Source organism: Hemicordylus capensis, chromosome 3 (assembly GCF_027244095.1).
Source record: "Hemicordylus capensis ecotype Gifberg chromosome 3, rHemCap1.1.pri, whole genome shotgun sequence".
NCBI classification, from domain to species: Eukaryota; Metazoa; Chordata; class Lepidosauria; order Squamata; family Cordylidae; genus Hemicordylus; species Hemicordylus capensis.
The window spans coordinates 196276454-196298874 of NC_069659.1; positions in this window are offsets into that span (position 1 = coordinate 196276454).

The window sequence follows — 22421 nt, forward strand, 5'->3', positions numbered from 1 at the left end:
AACCCAGCCCTGCAGCACTATAGCTCGGTTTCTGAGCTCAGTATGGCTCCCACCTGGCTCCCAGTGACATTTTCAGGAGTCCATTTAAAAGAATAGGGTACTCAAGTTCTGTATTCCAGAGTTCTCAAATGTAATGAATACAGGTGAAACTCGGAAAATTAGACTATCGTGCAAAAGTCCATTAATTTCAGTAATGCAAATTAAAAGGTGAAACTGATATATGAGACAGATGCATTACATGCAAAGCGAGATAAGTCAAGCCTTAATTTGTTATAATTGTGATGATCATGGCGTACAGCTCATGAAAACACCAAATCCACAATCCCAGAAAATTAGAATATTACATGGAACCAAGAAGACAAGGATTGTAGAACAGAACAATATTGGACCTCTGAAAAGTATAAGCATGCATATGTATTCAGTACTTGGTTTGGGCCCCTTTTGCAGCAATTACTGCCTCAATGCGGCGTGGCATGGATGCTATCAGCCTGTGGCACTGATGAGGTGTTATAGAAGACCAAGATGCTTCATTAGCGGCCTTCAGCTCTTCTGCATTGTTTGGTCTCATGTCTCTCATCCTTCTCTTGGCAATGCCCCATAGATTCTCTATGGGGTCAAGTCAGGCGAGTTTGTTGGCCAATCAAGCACAGTACACTGTATACTTTTCAGAGGTCTGATATTGTTCTATTCTACAATCCTTGTCTTCTTGGTTCCATGTAATATTCTAATTTTCTGAGATTGTGGATTTGGGGTTTTCATGAGCTGTACGCCATGATCATCACAATTATAACAAATTAAGGCTTGACTTATCTCGCTTTGCATGTAATGCGTCTGTCTCATATATCAGTTTCACCTTTTAATTTGCATTACTGAAATTAATGGACTTTTGCACAATATTCTAATTTTCCGAGTTTCACCTGTATATGAGAATTCTAACTGCCACCGACCATGGGAAACACCTGTATTGGACAGCCGCAATAGAGGAAGATGCTGAAAGGCATCATCACATACTGCGCAGGAGATGGCAATGGTAAACCCCTCCTGTATTCTACCCAAGGCAACTGCAGGGCTCTGTGGTTGCCCGGAGTCAAGACCGACTCGACGGCACAACTTTACTTACTTAACTGACATCGAACCAGCTGTGTGTGTGAAGAACTATGTGGCAGGAGCAGATCAGTCCTCCTGGGCCAGATATGATTATATGCTCTGGTCCTAGATTTGGTCAGGAAGGTGGCTGCTTTCAAGGAGGGCTTGCTCTTTGTCCCACCTCTGAGGCCAAGGGGGTGAGAACTGGTCTTGTGGTAGCGAACATGAATTGTCCCCTTTGCTAAGCAGGGTCTGCCCTTGTTTTCATTTGGATAGGTGTGAGTGCTGTCTGTTGTAAGATATTCCCCTGAGGAGATGGATCCGTACAGGGGCGCAGCAAGGTTGGATTGGGCCCAGAGACAAGATTTTAAAATGCTCCCCCCCCCACTGAAGCTCAGCTCATGAAGTAAAGAAACCTTAAATGAAGCTGAATAGTGATAACAAAAAGCATAGTAAAATTTATATAGATATATAGATATAGATATAGATATAGATCTATAACCTATATGCCACAACATCATCCTAAATTATTTTTTTTAAGGTTTTGTAAATTGTGGACAATGCCAGTCATTTAATGGTACTAGGGAAAGACATGCTGTTCCGGTAGCTCCAGGTCTTAACACCCACATCAATTTCGGAGGATGAATACAACTGAAGGAAGCCCGGGTGGGTGCGTGGCTGGGAGAGTCAGTCATGTGACTTGCCTCTGGGGGGCCCCCCAAGGCAGTGGGCCCCCAGACAACTGTCTCTTCTTGCCCTGTTATAGTTACGCCCTTGGATGCGTAGCTCAGTGGTAGAGTGTCTGCTTGTATGCAGAAGGTCCCAGGTTGACTTCCTGGCATTTCCAGGGAGCGCTGGGAGAGACTCCTGCTTGAAACTTTGGAGAGCTGCTGCCAGTCAGTGTAGACAATACTGAGCTAGATGAACCAGTGGTCTGACTCAGTATGAGGAAGCTCCCTATGTTCCCTATGTTCCTATGTTCCAAGGCAGCCAGAACACCAGTGACATCAGAGTGGAAGAAGGCCAGCAACTCTAGCATGGCCTCTTATATGCTGAAACAAAAACTGTTGCTCAAATATGTTTGTAAGCAGCCTTGAAGACCTAAATGGAGGAGAGGGGGGAGAGGGAGGGAGGGGAGGGAGGGAGGTTGGTTGAAGCACTAAGGGGGAAACACCCAATAATTAACAAAAGGAGATAGTCCTTTTTTATTAACAGCACTTTAAGTTTGCCCCCTTTTTTGGCTACTGAAGTACTAGTGAGTGCCCCCTGACTACCACGTGTCAAAGCAGTGCTGGTTGTCCTTCAGGTCGTGGTGATGGGAGGGGAGGTTCCGGGTGTTTACATGGAAGCTACAAACCCCTGAGCAAATGGTTTTCCCCTGACAAAAGTGCCGTGGAAATAAATGAGCGATGTGAATTGCATGAAACAAGAGGATGGGGGAGACTGAGTACTTCTGTGCCTTTGAAAATGTATCATCTGCACAAGCCTGGGGAATGGAGATGGATGGTTGCGGAGAGTGGAGATATGCAAAAAAAGAGAGCGAAGAACAACAGCGAGAAGCCAGGCACACTCAAAGAAGGTTTGCTTTGCCACATCCTGTGATCCTTTTGCATTAGGCTTATAAGGAGGAATGGTGGTTTTAGCTTTGCCTTGTGAGGGCACTTGTCTGACTCAAGAGGCACTACTAGGCCCTTCCCTTTGGAAGCCAAAGCTCTTAAGTGCTTAGGAGAGACAAAGGCCTGTTTGTGTGGAGTGCACTTGGGATGAGATGGCCTGGAGCCTGCAGATGCCTGGTGCAGCTTGTCAAGTGCATCCCAAATAGATCAACATGGGGCAGTGGTCAGACCATGGATGTGCATATCTTCTAGAGCTGGCATTTGTTTTTTCCTTCATAAATCCTCCTTGAAATCCTTCACTGATGATTCTGAGGCACAATATCCCTTGAAAATTCAGCATGATGATATTCAGTATCAGTCTCTGGCATCCAATGGTGTTGATATTAGATACCTGACACTATTTAACAACTGACAGGCTATGGTTTATGACACTTTCCTGACATCTAGTTGTATTTGGAATCTGAGAACTAATGGTGTTTGATAATTAACTTCCAGGACTTTGTACCTGACAGCATTTGATGACTTGAAAACAATCTTATATCTAAGAGATGTAAAAATATGTAAAGAGCTGAACACAGATTTCTCAGTATTTTAAAAAAATCTGAAGAATTTCGAATTCTTCACTCCACCCCCCCCCAAAAGAAAACCCCAAATTGCCCCCACATTAGTCAATGGGACAGAATGTTCATGGGCAAAGTGCAGTTAACAGGCAAGCAGGTGGGCAGAGCTAATGGAACTCTGTTGTGAGTGGGGAGGAGGGCTTGAACAGAAAGAGCAGAATATTTCTCACTTAAAGAATACTCCCTCAAGACAGTCACAATCCCTTCTGCTTCTGAGGGGGGAAAGTGTGTGGAAATCTTTTGTTGCCTCACCAAACACTTCACAGCTTTGTGTTTCTGAAGGGGAAAGAGTTTGAAAAGGAGCTGAGACTGAGCACCCAGAAAAGGGGGGAGAGGTTGCATATGAAATAAGACCAAAGATACAAAAGGGACTTCTGTCTTTGTTGCCAACTTTTGCTTTTTCACCATGCTCAGCCATGGGCTCAGGTAACATATGAACACCAGGGATGTGCTGCAACATTTTCTTGTGGGCCCATACTTGCAGTATTTAATATGTGATTTGTATCATCCATTTTACTCGATAGTATTTGAGTATGGACATTATTATTATATGGATAATATACATTTATAGATAATCGCTCTATGTATTATGCTCTAGTGATGGGCAGAGGTTCACAGTGTATCCTGCGAATGGGTGTGCTGTGATGGGCTGCAGAAATAGTCTGACTCCTCTATTCTGTGGCAGGCATCTAGAGCAAGGATGCGCGAATGCAACGAGACTAACTGTACTGGTGCACCGAGGAGAGGGTGGTTTGGGATTACCTCCCTCTGCCCAGGAAGGGTGTCCCTGAGGGCTGCAGTTAGTCTGCAAGTGCTGCTAGTCTGCTCTTCTTCCTGCACTGGTCAACCTGTCACTCAGCCATGGGGGTGCGGGTCTCCACTGATTTCAATGGGCGATGTTTAACTTACACCTCTGAAGTTGGCAGCACATTGTGCCAGCATAGGTACCACAAGTGAGAGGAAAGCTGGTCTTGTGGTCGCAAGCATGGCTTGTCCCCTTAGCTAAGTAGGGTCTGCCCTGGTTGCATATGAATGAGAGAATAGAAGTGTGAGCGCTGTAAGATATTCCCCTCAGGGGATGGAGCCACTCTGGGAAGAGCATCTAGGTTCCAGGTTCCAGGTTCCCTCCCTGGCATCTCCAAGATAGGGCTGAGAGAGATTCCTGCCTGCAACCTTGGAGAAGCCGCTGCCAGTCTGTGAAGGCAATACTGAGCTAGATAGGCCAATGGTCTGACTCAGTATATGGCAGCAGCTTCCTATGATCCTATGAAGTACTATGTGGAAGATGAATATTGTTCAAAGAGGGCAGTTGTGGGTTATTCTAAGCTGGTTGACAGGCTTTTATTTTCTTCTGTTGTACAGGTTTTATGTTTGTGCATGAGATTTGATTAGGGGTTTACACACACAGGATCCAGGAAGATCCTACCAAATGGACTGGTCTCACACTGAATTTTCAAAGGCCTCCCTTCCTGATCTAGATTCTGTTTGAAGTCGGTGGATTAGGGAGTCATCTCTGAAGATTCAGATGGTTCAATAAAAGGCACTGCTCACTACCATCAAACATTCTTCAATGAACTTATGTCTCTGACTCTTTCAAAAGAAAATACTACTACCAATAAATACTAATTGGACACCTACTCGATTCTTGCCCTTGCTGGATATGTAGGTTCCCAGGGGTCAATTGATCCCAGCTTTTCTGGAGTTGCCAAGGGGTAACCCCTTTTTGCTGGGGAATTTTCACCCAGATAAACACAGCTCTCTATACTTCCCATGTTAAAATGCATTCCTTGCTTTTTAAAGATTTTTTTAGGATACTTCATAACAACTGAATTCTGTCAGGGTCAGAGGTTATGGTTGGTTTGCAGATTTAGTGGTCAAAGGCATTACACTTTGAAAATGGGATCCGAAACGAACTCCCTTCGGGTTAGAGAACTGCTTGATCAGGAAGCACATGAGCAGGTGATGTTTGCTACAAAAGAGGCCTTTGGTAAATCTGAGGAAGTCTGCCCCAACGGCTGGAGTGATATGCGGACTGAACCTGGAGACATGACAGCAGGTGGCTTTCCCCTATCGGCTTAGGAGTGCAAGTAGACTTCCCAAGAAGCAGAGTTACATATATACACATGTGTGTTCCTTTCCTCACCCTTTTTCAAGTTGGACATGAGCAAGCAGTATGATGGCACTAAAAAAAGGCTTATGAGAATTTATTATTATTATTTATTTACACAGTCAGACAGGTGTTATTGACTTGCTTGTTTTATCCAGACATCGAGTCCTTCCCAAGGACCTGGGATGGCTGAATTTTATTGTCAATGTTGTTGCTGTTATTATTATAGATATCATTGCAGAATTTAGGCTGTTCCCAGTACTATTGCTTTTTGTAATTGGCTGATGGTGATTTCTGTGGCCTCTGTGGTGTTGAGGTGCTCTTCAAGTTGTTTGGAATTGCACCTAGGGCACCAATTACCACGGGGATTATTTTGGTCTTCTTCAGCCACAGCCTTTCAATTTCAATTTGTAGATCTTTGTATTTTGTGATTTTTTTTCTTTTTCTCCTATTCTGCTATCCCCTGGTACTGCTATGTCGATTATTTTGACTTGTTTTTCTTTCTTCTTGACTACAGTTATATCTGGTTTATTGTGTGACAGATGTTTGTCTGTTTGTAGTCAGAAGTCCCATAATATTTTTGTATCTTCATTTTCTACAACTTTTTCAATTTTATGGTCCCACCAATCTTTGGCTACAGGTAGCTTGTATTTTTTGCAGATGTTCCAGTGTATCATCCCTGCTACCTTGTCATGCCTTTGTTTGTAGTCAGTCTGTGCGATTTTTGATAACAGCTGATTAGGTGATCCACTGTTTTGCATGCTTCTTTACAAAGGCGGCACTTGCTGTTTGTGGTTGACTTTTCTACTTTTGCTCTTATTGCATTTGTTCTTAGTGCCTGTTCTTGTGCAGCCAGTATTAAACCCTCTGTTTCTTTCTTCAAGTAACCATTCTTAAGCCATTACCAGGTCTTGGGGATGTCTGATTTTCCACTTATATTGTGCAAATATTGACCATGCAGGGGCTTCTTTTTCCATTTTTCTGCTCGGTTCTTGACTTGTTCATTCTTGTAGGCCTGCTTTGTTTCATTGGTATTTAATAGTTTCTCGTTATTGACCATTTGAAGTGCATCTTCTTCACTGTCCTTGATATATTCTTCAAGGCCTCTTTTCTCCTCCTCTACTGTTTGATGGACTTGCAGCATTCCTCTTCCACCTGAGCTGCGAGGGAGGTATAGCCTATCGACATCACTGCGGGGGTGCAGAGCATGATTGATGGTCATTATTTTCCTGGTCTTACGATCTAGCGTCTCTAGCTCTGCCTGGGTCCAGTCTATTATTCCTACAGTGTAGCTGATAACAGGTATAGCCCAAGTGTTTGTGGCTTGTATGGTGTTCCCACCATTGAGTTTGGACTTTAGAATTTTTCTAACTCTCCTGATGTATTCACCTCCAATTTTTCTTTTAACTTCAGTGTGTGCAATGTTATCAGCCTGGAGAATGCCCAAGTATTTGTAATGATCTTTCTCTTCCAGGTTCTTGATCTTGCTTCCATTGGGCAGTTCTATTCTTTCTCTTTTTGTTATTTTTCCTCTGTTCATTATTAATGCAGCACACTTGTCTAGTCCAAACTCCATTGCTATATCGCTACTGAATATACGGACAGTGTTTAGCAGTGATTCGATTTCTGCCTGGGATTTTCCATACAACTTCAGATCATCTATGTACAGCAGATGGTTTATATTACTTGATGTTTTAGATGTTTGGTATCTGAGGCCTGTTTTGTTTACTATTTGTGAAAGTGGAGTCATGGCGATTACAAACAACAGAGGGGATAGTGAGTCCCCTTGGAAAATACCTCTTCTAATGCTAACCTGTCTAAGTGTCTCGCCATTGATTGTTAGCTGTGTACTCCACATGCTCATTGCTTTTTTTATAAATATCTGAATGCTTTTGCTGACACCAGTTGTTTCTAAACATTTTAGTATCCATGTGTGAGGCAATGAGTCAAAGGCTTTCTTGTAGTCAATCCATGCAACACTTAGATCTGTGTTTCTTCTCTTGCAATTTTGTAAAATCATTTTGTCAATCAGCAGCTGGTCTTTTGTGCCTCTGGTGTTCAGGCAATTTCCTTTCTGTTCAACTGGAAGCTGTTTGTTAGTTAATAAGTGTTGCATCACTTCATCTGCTATTATTCCAGTTAATAATTTGAACATGGTTGGCGGGCAGATTGTCGGTCTATAATTACTTGGAACTGCACCTTTTGCTGGGTCTTTCATTATGAGATGAGTTTTCCCGGTTATTTTATTTATTTATTTATTTATTTATTTCTACATTTCTATACCGCCTTTCCTTAAAAGAAAACCCCAAGGCGGTTTACAAAAATTAAAACATACAATAAAAAGCAATAAAAACATCACGCAATAAAAACAAAGCTAAAAACATATAAAACAAGCATAAAAACAAGACAACAGATAAAAACACCTTTTGCTGGGTCTTTCATTATGAGATGAGTTTTCCCAGTTGTTAGCCATTGTTCAATATCACCTCCTTGCAAAATGTGATTGAACTGTTTTGATAGTTTATGAAGGCTTGTTAGGTGTTTAAGCCAAAAGCCATGCAGTTCATCGTCACCTGGAGCAGTCCAATTTTTAATTTTCTTTGCTCTTTCACTTATTAATTCTGGTGTTGTTTTTAGATCTTTCATTTGTTGGTTACATTTTTTGACCTCTTTCATCCAGCCTGCTTTTTTATTATAATCTATTGGATTGTCCCATAATTTCCCCCAGAATTGCACTGTTTCTTCTTTATTTGGTGTTTCTACATTTCTTGCAGTTTCTCCTTCTATGCTTTGGTAGAAACGTCTCTGATTTGACTAGAATTGGAGATTCTGCCTGTGTTGTGTAATTCTGGCTTCGTATCTGCTAAACTTCTTTGACACTGCTGTTATTTGCTGCTTTATTATTTCCAGGACTTCTCTAATTCTCCTTGAATCTAGGTGGTATTTTTGGATCAGATACTGTTTGGTGTTTTCATTCTTCAGCTTCTTGTCTTTCATATCTTTCAATTTACTAGCATCTGATCTAAGCCTGGAGATTTTATTTTCTAATCTAATCTTCCATTTAGGTGATGTACTACTTTCTTTTTTTACAGGTCCACTGATCTTATATCCAAGTTCTTGTGTTGTTATTGTTCCTGCACTGTACATTAGTTGGTTTGTTTCTTCCAAAGTATTGGTTGTTATTTCTGCAAGTGCAGTATTGACATCTTTTAATGCCTGAGCAAGTTGGTTTTTTGGCAACTGTTTTTAGAGCTGGAAGTCGAACCGTGGTGGTTGTTTGGTTCATGTGCTCAGTTATTTTTTGCTTTAGTTCTTGTTGCTTTTCTGTTAAATGGCATTCGGGTTTTTGAGGTGAAGGCAAAGGGGAGGTTGCCTGGTTTTGATTTTGAAACAGTTCAGCAACAGTGGCATTCTCGATTTCCAACACCTCCTCCACCTGTGCCTGAGCAACTTCTTCAGTTGATGGTAATTCTTATTGCATATCTTGAGCCTGTGTTGCTCTTTGCAGTTCTTCCAGCTCAGCTTCTGTGAATACTTTATTTCTTATTATGAATCTTCTCTGGTCTGCTAGCCTTTGTTCTGTTATTTCTGTATCTCGATGCTTCTCTTTCCAAATTTGGTACATTCTTTTTAAATAACCTCTTCTAGTTGGACTAGACTTGTAATAGCAGATCATTATTTCCTTGTTGGCATTTTTCGTATTTTTTTTCAGTTAAGCGACGTTTCTTCCAGTAACTTTGCAGTCTCCAGCCCTGGTTGCTCAACTGAAGATCCTGAGTCCTGTTGCCCACTTGCCACCAGATGTCCAGGGACTCCAGCACCTGGCGCGGTCCTTGTTGACCCGGGCGACGACCGATCTGGTATAGAATTATTAAAGTTACGTCTCACCATATTGTTGATGGGAGAGGCACTCTTCGTCTGGCTCCTCTGGTGAGACCTGTCCAGTATGGTTGGACCTCTGGCATCGCTCTCACCTTCCTCAGAGCACGCAAGCCCCACAACCACGCCAAGGCAGTGCCTCACTGTAGGTTGTTGTTGTTTTTGTTATCTTACATTTGATAACCCGCTCTTCCTCCAAGGAGCCCAAAGCGGTGTACTACATACTTAAGGTTCTCCTCACAACAACCCTGTGAAGTAGGTTAGGCTGAGAGAGAAGTGACTGGCCCAGAGTCACCCAGCTAGTTTCATGGCTGAATGGGGATTTGAACTCGGGTCTCCCCGATCCTAGTCCAACACTCTAACCACTACACCATGCTGGTATAGTTAATTAATTAATTAATTAATTAATTAATGTGCTGCTTTAATAGAGGACCATGGTTTCCAAGTTAAAATACATAATCGTTCCACTTTATTCCACACTAGTCATGCCTCAGCTGGAGTACAGTATCCATTTCTAGGTTCTCACTAAGAAGAACTGTAAACAGACTGGCATGGATTCGGAGGAGGCCAACAAATGCGGATAAGAGTCTGGACAACAAACCCAATTAGAAAAAGTTGGAGGAACTGGATGTGTTTAGCCTGGAGAAAGAAGGCTGAGGGCAGACACAAAAGCACACTTCAAGTTTTACTTATTTACTTACTTGATTGTTTGTTCCTTTGTTTGTTTATTATATTTCTATACTGCCCAGTCCAAATGGCTCTAGGCACTTTACATTGCTGTGAAACAAACAGAAGAACAATTAAAACTATTAACCCATTTAAAAATCAAAAAGATAAAAAGTAGTGTAACAGAGAGAAGAGAGCAAAAACTACTTCTCTGCTGTCTCACAGGGATTAGGTCTAGGACTTGAATTACAGGAGGGCAGATTTTGGTGGAACATTGCAAAGAGGGATCTTAATAAGAGTAGTTCAACAAGGAAACCAGTTACTAGGGGAGGGGGTTTCCCTCACTGGGTCTTTAAGCAGAGACTGGACAACCATCTCTCACTCTGCAGTTTCTGCATCAAGAAGGTGCTTGGCCTAGCATGGCCTACAAGGCGCCTCCAGTTCTAGGATTCTGGTGTTTACTTTGGTCATTGGAGAAACTTCTGCAATTGACTGAAAGAGTTGTTGGGGGAGGGAGGGTGGAAGAAGGATTGGAGGGGGGCTTACTATAAAGCTTTAGGGGCTATTCACACGTGCAGGCAAAACTGAGCTAAAGAAGCCCAGCTCAGTTTTGCTGATGTGTGTGAACCGCTGGGAGACACTTGGCTCCTGGCGGCAGCATGGCAACAAACCTGCTTAGGGAGCCCGCCGCTTAGCCTGGGTTTTGGACACAAGGGCACCCTTAAACCAGGCTTAGTGCTAGTATGTCAGTGCCACATGGCACCGTGCAGCACCTACATGCGAGTCAGGGGCGTAACTATAATAGGGCAAGGGGAGACAGTTGTCTGGGGGCCCACTGCCTTGGGGGGCCCCAGAGGCAAGTCACATGACTGACTCCCCCAGCTGCGCACCCACCCGGGCTTCTTTCAGTTGTGTTCATCCTCCAAAACTGATGTGGGTGTTAAGACCTGGAGCTACCAGAGCAGCAATTCTTTCTCAAGTACCATTAAATGACTTGCATTGTCCTCAATTTACAAAACCAAGGATGATGTTCTATTGTGGCACATAGGTGTGATTGATTTTTATATATATATATATATATATATATATATATATATATATATATAATGTTTTTTGTTACCACTATTCAGCCTCATTTAAGATTTCTTTACTTCATGAGCTGAGCTTCAGTGAGGAGGGGAGCCATTTTAAAATATTGTCTTTGGGCCCGCTCCAACCTTGCTATGCCCCTGATGCGAGTAGCCTTTCGGCCAGTACTGGGAGGATCCCTATAATGCAACACGGTCCTACATGGTGGATTATAGGTGATCTGGAGGCTGGGAAGACGCATCCCAATACTCAACCTTCCACGCTGCTGGCAGTAGCCAGAAATCATCTGGGCAAGCCATCTGCCTGCCCAAGAAGGAGCCCTCAATTGTCTGCCAAGGAGTTAAATGTTTAAAGGCTTCCTTCCTTACAAATCAGAGCCCTTTCTCACTAATCATGAGAAAGGGTTCAGTATGTATTACAGTTTGCAATATGATCCATAGGCTGCATTCTCACATAATGGGGAACCGGGGTTGCAGAGGCCAGAGGTTTCCCTACCATTATGTCCAAATGCATGCAACTCCGGTCCTGTATTCTCCATGACCTGAGGTTTCACTCTGGAGACTCCAGTTTGAACCCTCAGTTTCTAGTGTGTTTCTCTACTCAGAACCGGGGTTCCATTGTGCCTCTGTTACATCTGAATGCAACTCTGGAAGCAGCTGCATGGCTCTGCTGGAGTTGGACCAGAGTTGAGGGAGGAAGTTCCTCCCTCTCTCCATATGTGATTGGCTATGCAGGCTGTCCTTCAAACAAGAAGGAAGCCCACACAACCAGTTCCCCCTCCCCTCTGGAGTCTCACTGACTGCAGAGAGGAGACTCCATTTTTTCCAAATGTAGACTGGGGGTGGGGGGAGCAGAACCACAGGTCCATTGGACCCGCAGTTCCACGTTCTGTGCAAATGTGGCCATACTTTCATTGTATTGGGTGAACTGATATCTGAAATTGAAATTGCAAGTTGTTAGTTTCCGGGGAGGGAGGGAGGTGGGCAAGGGTTGTTTCTGAAAACTGTACAAAGAAATACCTTTACTGAAATGTTAATTAAAATGTCATTTTCCTAATGGCAATATACTGTGCTTTGAGAGTTAGGAAATTGTTATTTCCCCTTAATGGAGGTTAAGACATTTGAACCAGCCATAACAACTGAGTAACAACTAAACATTCTTTGCACAATCATCTGGAAAAGCTCTTCAAATGATGCCCAGAGAATTTTGTTGGCAGGACACTTGATAATAGTAAAATGTGCACATCAGGGGTGTATTCATTGACCACAAACCAGCAGCTGAAATAAGAATGCACAAAATTACACTCCAAAATGTAAGCAAAGCAAATCTGATATGGGAGATTCTGCGATAAGAGCGACACATTTTGATTGATTGCACCAAATATGGGTAAGTAAAAGAAAGTTACTTCTTAAGTTGTCAGACCACATTCCTCATAAATTTGCCCCAGAATAGTATTGGTTGCCTTATTTTCTATAAAACCAGATATCTTATTTTTTGTGAAGTGGGTAAAAAGATTTTTTTTTTTTAAGAAAACATGTTGAAATAACTGAAATGGCATTGCACAGCTTTCTGTCATACAATAGGAATGGAGGGCAATAAGAGAAAATCCTTGCTCTGAGGATTTACAATTTGAGCAGCATTTTACATTGCCAGGATGTGTGCTGCATGCACATCAGTGTTTGTAGCACTAAAGAACTTTAAGTGTGAGGTGGATGTGCACATCTCCAATGTTCAAGGAATATAGTGGATACACACTAGTGGATCCATCATGATTCCCCAGTATGCACCCACTGGATGCCTAGTGACACATATCTTCCCAATTCACCATTAACATTGTTTGGTGCGCCCTGCCAACACTGATGTACATGTAGCAGGCACCCTAGTTGCCAAGCAAAGTGCACACTGACCCTTAGAAAGAGGAGAAAGCAATAGAGGTCTGCCAAGCAGTGATATTCAATTGTTAGATAAACCTTAGGGGTGAGTAATCTTTTTTTAAATGAATGGAATCTGATCAAATGGACCCCATTTATATTAGGTCCTTATTTGTTTTGAGATAAATGGGTCAGGATACAAATGGGATGAACAGAAATGAATTGTGGTGGGTCCATTTTTGGAACCTCTATTCATTGCCATTTGTTTCCGGGGGCAGGGGGTATTTTAAAACAAGTTAAATTCTTAGAAGTAAAGCATAGCACTAACTTTAATATCCATTCTACCCTAAGGCTCAGTGAAGTTTCATGGCAGTGTAGATAAAAATAATGGCCATCACCATGACAAAATTGGCACCCATTATACAGCAGTCACAGCCTTTTTTTTTTTTTTTTTTTTTTTGGTAACCCATACTGTTCCATTATAATAATGCATGGCAGGGCAAAATGGGTATTATCAGTGAGCACTGGAATTCCTGCTGAGAGCAGTTACAAGTTGAAGGTTAAGTCATTTTCTTGTTTTTAAAAAACTGAAAAATGAATAGAGTTACAAAAGACCCCTAATAAGCATCTCACCAAGAGACTGCACAAATTGTCAAACTGTCCAGTTTTGAATTTTCTGATCCAATGTCAAAGTCAGACTGTGATAGTTTTCCAAACTTCCTATTCCAGCTCTACTGTCTTTCACCAGAATCACGGATGATTAGCTTAACATTTGGGGCTAATGCAGTAGGGTTCACAAGCTAAAAATGTCAGGTTGACAGAGGCAAGACTCCTGATTCAGCGAGTAAGATTTTTTTCCTTCTTCCTTCTGGTTTGATAGTTGCTTCTACCCTATCTGTGCCTATAACTCCTGTCTCAAATTTATTTGGGGTGGTTGGTCACCTCACTGCCACTATACCATTTCAGCACTAGCCAAGTATCAATTTTTCTGGGTCCCAAAATGGGGGTAAGAAGGAGCTGTGCTCTTGTCTAGCACAGATTAGGACATACTCAGTCACTCCCAGATTATTGGCAGAGAGCAGCATGTCAGGCAATTGCAGCCTTGGCAGAATTATAATTCCCCTTCTTTATACCAGTGGAAGGATAGCTCCGCATTACCATCTTTCCACATATGGTGAATGCCTTTGGAATATGCTCCCTGTTGAAATAAGAGCATCCCCTTCTCTGTTTGTTTTCAGGAAGACCTTCAAGACGTACCTGTTTCCCCAGGCTTTTAAATTGATTTTTTTTTAAATTAATGTATTTTTATCTGTGATGTTGTTTTTATTAGTTTTATCAGTTTTATATTCTTCTCTCCAGACCTTTTAATTATGTAGCTTAAAAGAAAATTTAAAACTACAAATAAAGAACAGACGTTTCAATGTACATCAACTTCAGTGTTCCATGTCTCACCGCTGTTGTTTTTTTCACATGCTAATCAGGTCCCTGATTAAATTTAGGGAGAGTATCTGGGATATAAGTGTGTGGATTTCAAACAGTTGGACATGGAACACTGAAGTTGATGTCTGTACATCGAAACATCTGTTCTTTATTTGTAGTTTTTAATTTTCTTTTAATCTATGCAATTAAAAGGCCTGGAGAGAAGAATTTGGTGTAGATCCATTATGCATATAATGGATATCAGTATATAAATGAATTTTATACTGTTTAAATATTTGATGTCTTTTAATTTGTACACCACCAAGAGAGATTTGTATCAGGAGGTACACCACATAGAGAGATTGTATCAGGCGGTATAGAAATAGAAATAAATAAATAAATAATAGTTCATATGGTGAATGGTTCAACTTCACTATGCAAGCCAACTTGTAATCAGAGATCCTTGGTTATTTTTCCTCTAACACAAGGCAGAAATGAGGACCCTTAAGCACAAGCCTGCAATATGTATACATATTGTTACTGATGGTAATGATAGTAGTAGTAGTAATGATAATGTACATATCTAATGTACATAATGTACATATGTGCATTATCATATTTGTACATATGATAATGTACAAATATGATAATGTACATATTGGTTTTAATGGTTTCTGTTTTTAATTGTAAACCGCCCTGAGCCATTTTGGAAGGGCGGTATAAAAATCGAATAAATAAATAAATAAATATCACTTTTCAACAAAAAAAATTCTCAGAGCAGTTTACATTGCCAAAAAAAAAAAATTGAAATAAAATAAAATAAAAAGAAGGTTCCCTATCCCAAAGGAGCTTACAATTTTAAAAGAGACATAAGAGAAACTCCAGCAACAGCCACTGGAGAGATGCTGTGCTGGTGTGAACATGCCCACTCACAGCTAATTATAAGAAAGGGGAGGGGAGCCGCTGGAGACACACACACACACACACACACACATCCCGCAGCCGCAGCAGCAACCCCTGAGGCCGCCAAAGCCCACAGTGGTGGTGGTAAGTCAAACTGTCTAAAACAAAAGTTAATGTCACCCAGCACCCCCAAACCAGCCCAGGAGATTCGGCTTGAACCCAAGCCAAAGCAGCTCGAGACTGCGCCGGTTCACACATCCCCGATGAGCAGCCAACCTGGCGTGGAGGGAGGTTAGACAAGTCGTCTTTAGAGACAAACTCAAATGTGGCCTTTCAATGTATTTCAGGGAGGCCTTTCACACAGCCTCATGGCCACTGCTGGGAGGGCTGCGTGGAAGGCAGGAACTCACCTGACTCCCTTGGCAAATGAGCAGCAGCCACCTGAGCCTCAATGAGCAGTGTGGCATGGCAAAGGCTATCGCTGGGAGCTGAAGGACGTTCCACCTCCCACATCCCAGGATGCGGCGCTGCAGCACGAGCACAGCCACTCCCCACCCCCGGCTCACTGCTGGAAATGGTGGTGGACCCACAGGAGCCTCTTGAATCAGCGGTGATCACCCAGGTGATAGCCTGCCGAGGTGTAGCAAACCACAGTTTCACTTAAGCTTGGCTAAATGCCAGGTTCAAAAGCAGGGCTAGTCATGGGGGCAACACTGGGATCAGGCTTGATCCTGGTGCTTCATATGCACAGTTTAGCCCAGGATGGGCTGCCCTAGGCTGAGCTAGACTGTGAATATGAACAGCCTCAATGTCTGTCCTATAGCAGGGGTGTGCTGTCGAGTCAGTGTCAACTCCTGGTGACAACAGAGCTCTGTGGTTTTCTTTGGTAGAATACAGGAGGGGTTTACCATTGCCTCCTCCCGCACAGTATGAGATGATGCCTTTCAGCATCTTTCCTATATCGCTGCTGCCTGATATAGGTGTTTCCTATAATCTGGGAAACATACCAGTGGGGATTCGAACTGGCAACCTCTGGCTTGGTATGTCAAGCCATTTCCCTGCTGCATCCTAATTAATTAAACATACTACTCATGCTGTTTCCTTATTACCTGTTTACATATATATATATATATATATATATATATATATATATATATATATATATATTCTTTCTCCCCACCCCTCTCTCTCACACACACCCCTACCTTTCTGTGAATGCATTTCTCCTTTTTTATTTATTCATCCCTATTTATTCATTTTTATTTATTCACACCCTACCTACTTCTTTCTCCCAATTTCCATTCCAAAATTCTGAGTTAAACATTGCCTCGAGAAAAATCACATCTCCAATAAGAGAGGCAACTCCATTACAATTTAACATTAAAAGATCAGCTATATCGACCCATAATTTGAACAAGTGCCATGCTATTGACAGGAAGACAAAATAAGTTAGAATGACCATGTTTCAAAAATTCTGTATGTACACTCAATCATTGGAACAGAAATTGCAACTGGGTATATAACAACACAGCCGTGTTTTCTATTTCCCCTGTAGATCAATGCTAATACAAGGAGGGCACCTGAAGATGGATGTTGCTGACAAAAAAAACCCCTTAAAATCTTTAACACAGGGCTTGGGTGGCTTAGTGCAGAGGTTCCCAACCTTGAGCCCCAAGATATTGTTGGACTACAATCCCCATCATCTTCAACCACAGTGACTTAAGGCTAAAGGCCATTGTAATTGGGGAAGATGGGAGATGTAGTCCAACTTCTGGGGCCCCCAGGTATTCGCAAATAAAAGACTCTACTGGGATTGAAGTGGGCAAGGTAATCTGGGATCAGGTTCTGCTTCAGGTTATTTCTGAGTCATAGGTAAACCTACCAATTCAGGGAATTGTTTCAGATATTCTCAGGGACAGGCCAAGATACTGCAGTGCCTGAGGTGAAGAGCTAAATGCTGCCCAGCCCCATGGCCCTGGTGGGGGCTAACCTCCTTTCAAAACCAATCCTTGGAAGCTCAGGAGGTGTCATGGAGCACAAGGAGAAGGGATGTTTGCCAGCAGCCTCCTCTCCTCTCCTCACATTTCTTGCAAGCTTTGCAAGGAGTGTGAGGGAAAGTGCTCCTTGCAAGTCTTGCACCATCAGTTCAGTCTTAAAGAGCTACTGGGGTGGCAGGGGACATTTTGCTGCCTGACTGGGGCCCCAATAATCTGCCACCTGAGGCAACTGCCTCACCTTGCCTCATGAAAAGGATATTTTGCACCTCAACTTGGGTTAAACCTGAGTGTAGTTGAACATAACCTAGATTTCACTCATAGTTTGCCCTTGGGCTAAAACCCAGCTTCATATCCACCAATATAAAATGGAAATCTAGATATTCTGACTGACTGAAATAAGAAAATATTAACCAATACTTAGACTTTAAAATGAGAAGTGCAAGGGACCAAGCCTAAAGACAAACGATCCCATCGGGCATAGCAACACTTCCCCCAGTCCCAAATGTGTGAGACCTTGTTGAGGTGGGAGCAATGGATGCTCCCAAAGGAGCTCTCTTTAGCAGTAATTTCATATGCCCTAACTCTTGAGAACAAAATCAGATTCCACAGCTAAGAACCAGTCACTCATCTCACTGCCAGATGTATCGTAGGACAGGCTCTTGCACCTTTAATAACGGTCATCCAAAAAAGGTTGCTCCTCCTGAATTCTCCATTCCACTACTAAAGGGACACTAGTTCTGTCTCTGCTGAATGTGGCAGCTCAAAAAAGCAACCCAGTCCTCTGAATGTTATTTGGAAGAAAGTTCTTGAGTTCAATCAGACTGACTGGACAGCCATATGATCCTGCTATGTTGGCAGATCACTGACACTAGTGTAACTTTGATAGAGCTTAGTTAGGATCCTGTAAGCCCTCCACACAAAAGCCAAAGAGAAAAAAGCAGCACTCCAAAAAGGACACCGCAGAGCCACCCCACCAGCCACTCCCCCAGCATCCATGGCAACAATGCTGGCACACCACCAACCATTGGGCTGCATGCCAAAGATGGCCCCATCTTAGCCATGCATGGAAAGAGCCAAGAAAAGTCAGAGTTCAGGCAAAAGATGAGCTGCTTCTCAGAATGAGAATATTCCAACAAGCACAAGAAAAGAGGCATTTGATCAAGCAAAGGGCACTAACGTACTTAGTCCTTACCTGGATTTTTTAAATCGGTAAGTCTCATCTGAGATTCAGGCTACACATGATATTAAACACATGCTCCTGCTCCCCTCACTGAAATCAGCAGCTGCATATTTAACTCCCCACTCTTGCACCATAACATTTAGCAGCAGTTCTCTATGTCATGACATCAAGGCATGTTTCACTGGCACTGCACCACAGCATTGGCTGCTGCTGTTGAGAGTGGAGGAGTGGGAGATACAGAGTGCAGTGACATCACAAAACAGCTGAGGGTGACACAGAGTAGGCACGAAATGCCACTAAGCATTACTGGGCAAATATTTAACATTATGCTAGGTCAGGGCTTCAGTAAAAGTAAAGAATTGACTTGGTATGTCTCCCTGTCTGTATGTACATATGTATTGTTATTGTTTATTGTTAAACAATATGTGTTATTATTTATTATTGCATCATTTATTATTGTGTCATCTATGTGCATGGTGCTTATTACAAAGATTTGGAAGACAAGTCTCTGCCCCAAGCAGCTTACATATAAAACAAATAGAAGTGAGATGACGGAAGATGCGGGGGAAGTGGAAGCAGGGATCACCTGAAGGGGAAAGTCTATCATTCTATTCCCAGCAAGGTTTGGGCAGAATGGAATGGAATGGAGTAGAATAAATAGCTATCAGAAAGCAAGACAGGAAGGTGATGGGTCAGCCTGTTTATTGTTTGGTTCCCAGAAGCTGTGCTCACACAAATCCTCTCTCTGAATGTTGATTGATTGATTGATTGATTATTGATTGAGTGGCATCAAGTTGGTGCTGACTCTTAACGACCACATAGATAGATCTCTCCAGGACAATCTGTCTTCAGCTTGGCCTTTAAGGTCTCTCAGTAGTGCATTCATTGCTGTCGCAATTGAGTCCGTCCACCTTGCTGCTGGCCGTCCTCTTCTTCTCTTTCCTTCAACTTTTCCAAGCATTATGGAAATGAATGTAGAAGTTCCATTTAATTATAATGATTGATCATTGTTGATAGGCATATCCTCCATGAATTGATGTAATGTTTTTATAAAGCCACCAAAGATAGTGGCCATCATCACATCCTGTGGCTCCATAAGCTAATTGTCCATTGTATGAAGAAATACTTCCTGCTACATGTGTCATGATGAATTTGCTACTGACTGACCAGCTTCATCCCTGAGTTCTGTTATTGTGGATGAGAGGGAGAATTCTTTCTATGTTTGTTGCTCTCACCAACCATTCAGATACCACCACCACGTATACAGATACGGGTTAGTTAGTTAGTTTTAGTTTTTTAACAGAAAAGCCTTCAATCAGGACTGGCCTGTCTACCTAGAGTACCAGAGGGTGTGTGTGTGTGTGTGTGTGTGTGTGTGTGTGTGTGTGTGTGTGTGTGTGTGTGTGTTGGGGGAAAGGACATAAACAGTGCCAAAATATAGCACTGCCAATTATTCTTCCTCTTCCTCTTGTATTGCACACCTGAAGTACTTCACAGTGGTGTAAGAATGTAATATGTAATACTGCATCCTGCTCCGCTAAGGACCTGTATATTCTACACCCCCAAATACAGTCTTCTTTGCTCATTGCACCTCAACCCCCAATAAACAGCTAGCCTTATTAGCAGCACTCCCCCTCTTGAATACGAATTGCCTGCCTCAGCATTATATTTCCAAAAAGAAATTGTCTCAGACTCGAACATAGGAACATAGGGAGCTGCCTTATACTGAGTCAGGCGCTTGGTCCATCAAGCTCAGTATTGTTTACACCAGGTCTGCTCAACTTCAACCGACCTGCAGATGTTGGCCTACAACTCCCATAATCCCTGGCTATTGGCCACTGTAGCTGGGGACTGTGGGAGTTGTTGTCCAAAAACAGCTGGGGGGCAAAGTTGAGCAGGCCTGGTCTACACAGACTGGCTGCGGCTTCTCCAAGGTTACAGGCAGTAGTCTCTCTCAGCTCTATCTTGGAGATGTCAGGAAGGGATCTTGGTCATTCGTTGGTCATCATCTCAAATGAGCAGCATGCATGGCTCAAGTTACAGCCAGGGCTCCACATTTCTTTGTGGGGGGATAAAACTTTGGAGGGATAAAACTTTGCCTCGGGCACCAAAAACCCTAGAGCCAACCCTGCCTCCAGTTGCTTCTGCTTTCCTTCGAGGCTGACTTGATCATTTTTATGTCTTTCGGCAACTTTTACAGCTCCATTATATCCTTTTGTTTTAAAAGACGAGGTGCCTAAAAGTGTCCACAGTATGGCTGTATCACAAATGTATAGGTTCATGGCATTGCTGCTGGGAAGAAAAACAATCCCTGAAATGACTCAGAATTGTTTCCTGTTCTTGCTATGCACATGTCAATGTCAAAAGAATATTTGTAGACTGAGATTCATTATGTCCTCTCAATGAACAAACATGACTGACCAAGGAGGATGTGGTATTGGTACAAAATGAATTCTTCTCCAATTAAATATTTGTCATTGTATTTATTTTATAGATATTACATTACATTTTTTAAAAATGCCACTAATCTGTACGAAATTTATCTGACCTGGTTCAAAACTAGCTCAAAGTGTCTGAGCCATTTATTGAAAATTTCTAGAAGTTAGTATCTTAACCAGAATTGAATAGGAGGTTTAAAAAACAAACAAACATGCATATTAACTTGAATTTGAGCAGCACTCTTTTTTAATGGTTAAAACATGTAAAGATTACAAAGTTTAGGGCCAAATTTGTTCTTGCTCTTGGTTAGTTTTCTGCCTATGTCTTTCTGCTTTCATCCCATTTTTTCTAGGGGAAACATACTGCTATGTATAGCAGTAGGTTTGTTGTTACATTTAGGTTGATCCTATGAGAACTCTGAAAAATGCACATTGCGGCTAATAATGTGGCCTTGGAGTGTCATCTAGTGTTCAACTGCAGCACTGCTCTTTGTTGACAATGCAGTCATAAGTAGTGCTAAGCCAGAATAAGGAATAACACACACACACACAGTTTTTGTCCAGCACCTTTGCAAAAGTGTGCTAAACTATTTGCAATGAAGCCAGGGACAAAACGAAGGCAACTGGGCCAATGCTTCATCTTCTTCAACCAGTTGGGAGGATAGATGCCACACATATGCAGATGCATATCAAAATTTGGATGACATCCACACTGCATTAATTTCAATGGGATTCACATTCAGATGCACATCCAGATGTACCTCCCCATCCACATTCTGCCCCAGCTAGCCATAACTATGCATGACTAGAGCTGGATTGAAAGTATGGCTGCAGTGCTGGTAGGCAATGAAACTGCCAGCACAGCAAAACAGGATATACCTGGCTGGTTGCCTGGGAAATGGCCATGCTTTGCTTCTCCCCTGCCTCTTCAGAGTGAAGGCAATGAGAGGGCTGTGTTTGTCTTTAGCAACATTGTCACTACCAGATCTGATTGGATATGTGGCACTATGGTGTCATCATGGTCACTACATGATCTCTGACTGGCTGGGAAGACACAGTGAAGAAACCATTTCAAATTTTAAAAATAGTACCAAAGTGGGGGCGGCAGCAGGGAAACAATGGCTTGACTATAGACTCTGGCAATATGCACAAAAGAACAGAAGGTAGGTGTTTATAATGGACCTCTTGTCCTCCCGCAAAACCTCAACTTTTAAACTGAAAATCGACACTTATGAAAATTCAACACAGCACCAGTAACTAGACAGCAGATCTTGACCCTCCATTAAAGCAGATTCTTTGCCAATGCAGTTCCTCTGAGCCATCCCTTTGAACCAAACCTTGGGAGAATTACCCAGAATGTTGCCCAGCTGCAAATCTGGAGCGACTTCTCACATATAGTCAAAGGGCAGTTGTCCAGCACTTGAAACATTCTGAAAACTAGTTTCCCATGTTCACTGTCTTCAGGGCACCCTTTGAAGCTGAACTTGAGCGGCTGTCCAAGCATGAAACAGATATTTTATGTAACTCCCTGTGGGATCACACCATTTCCT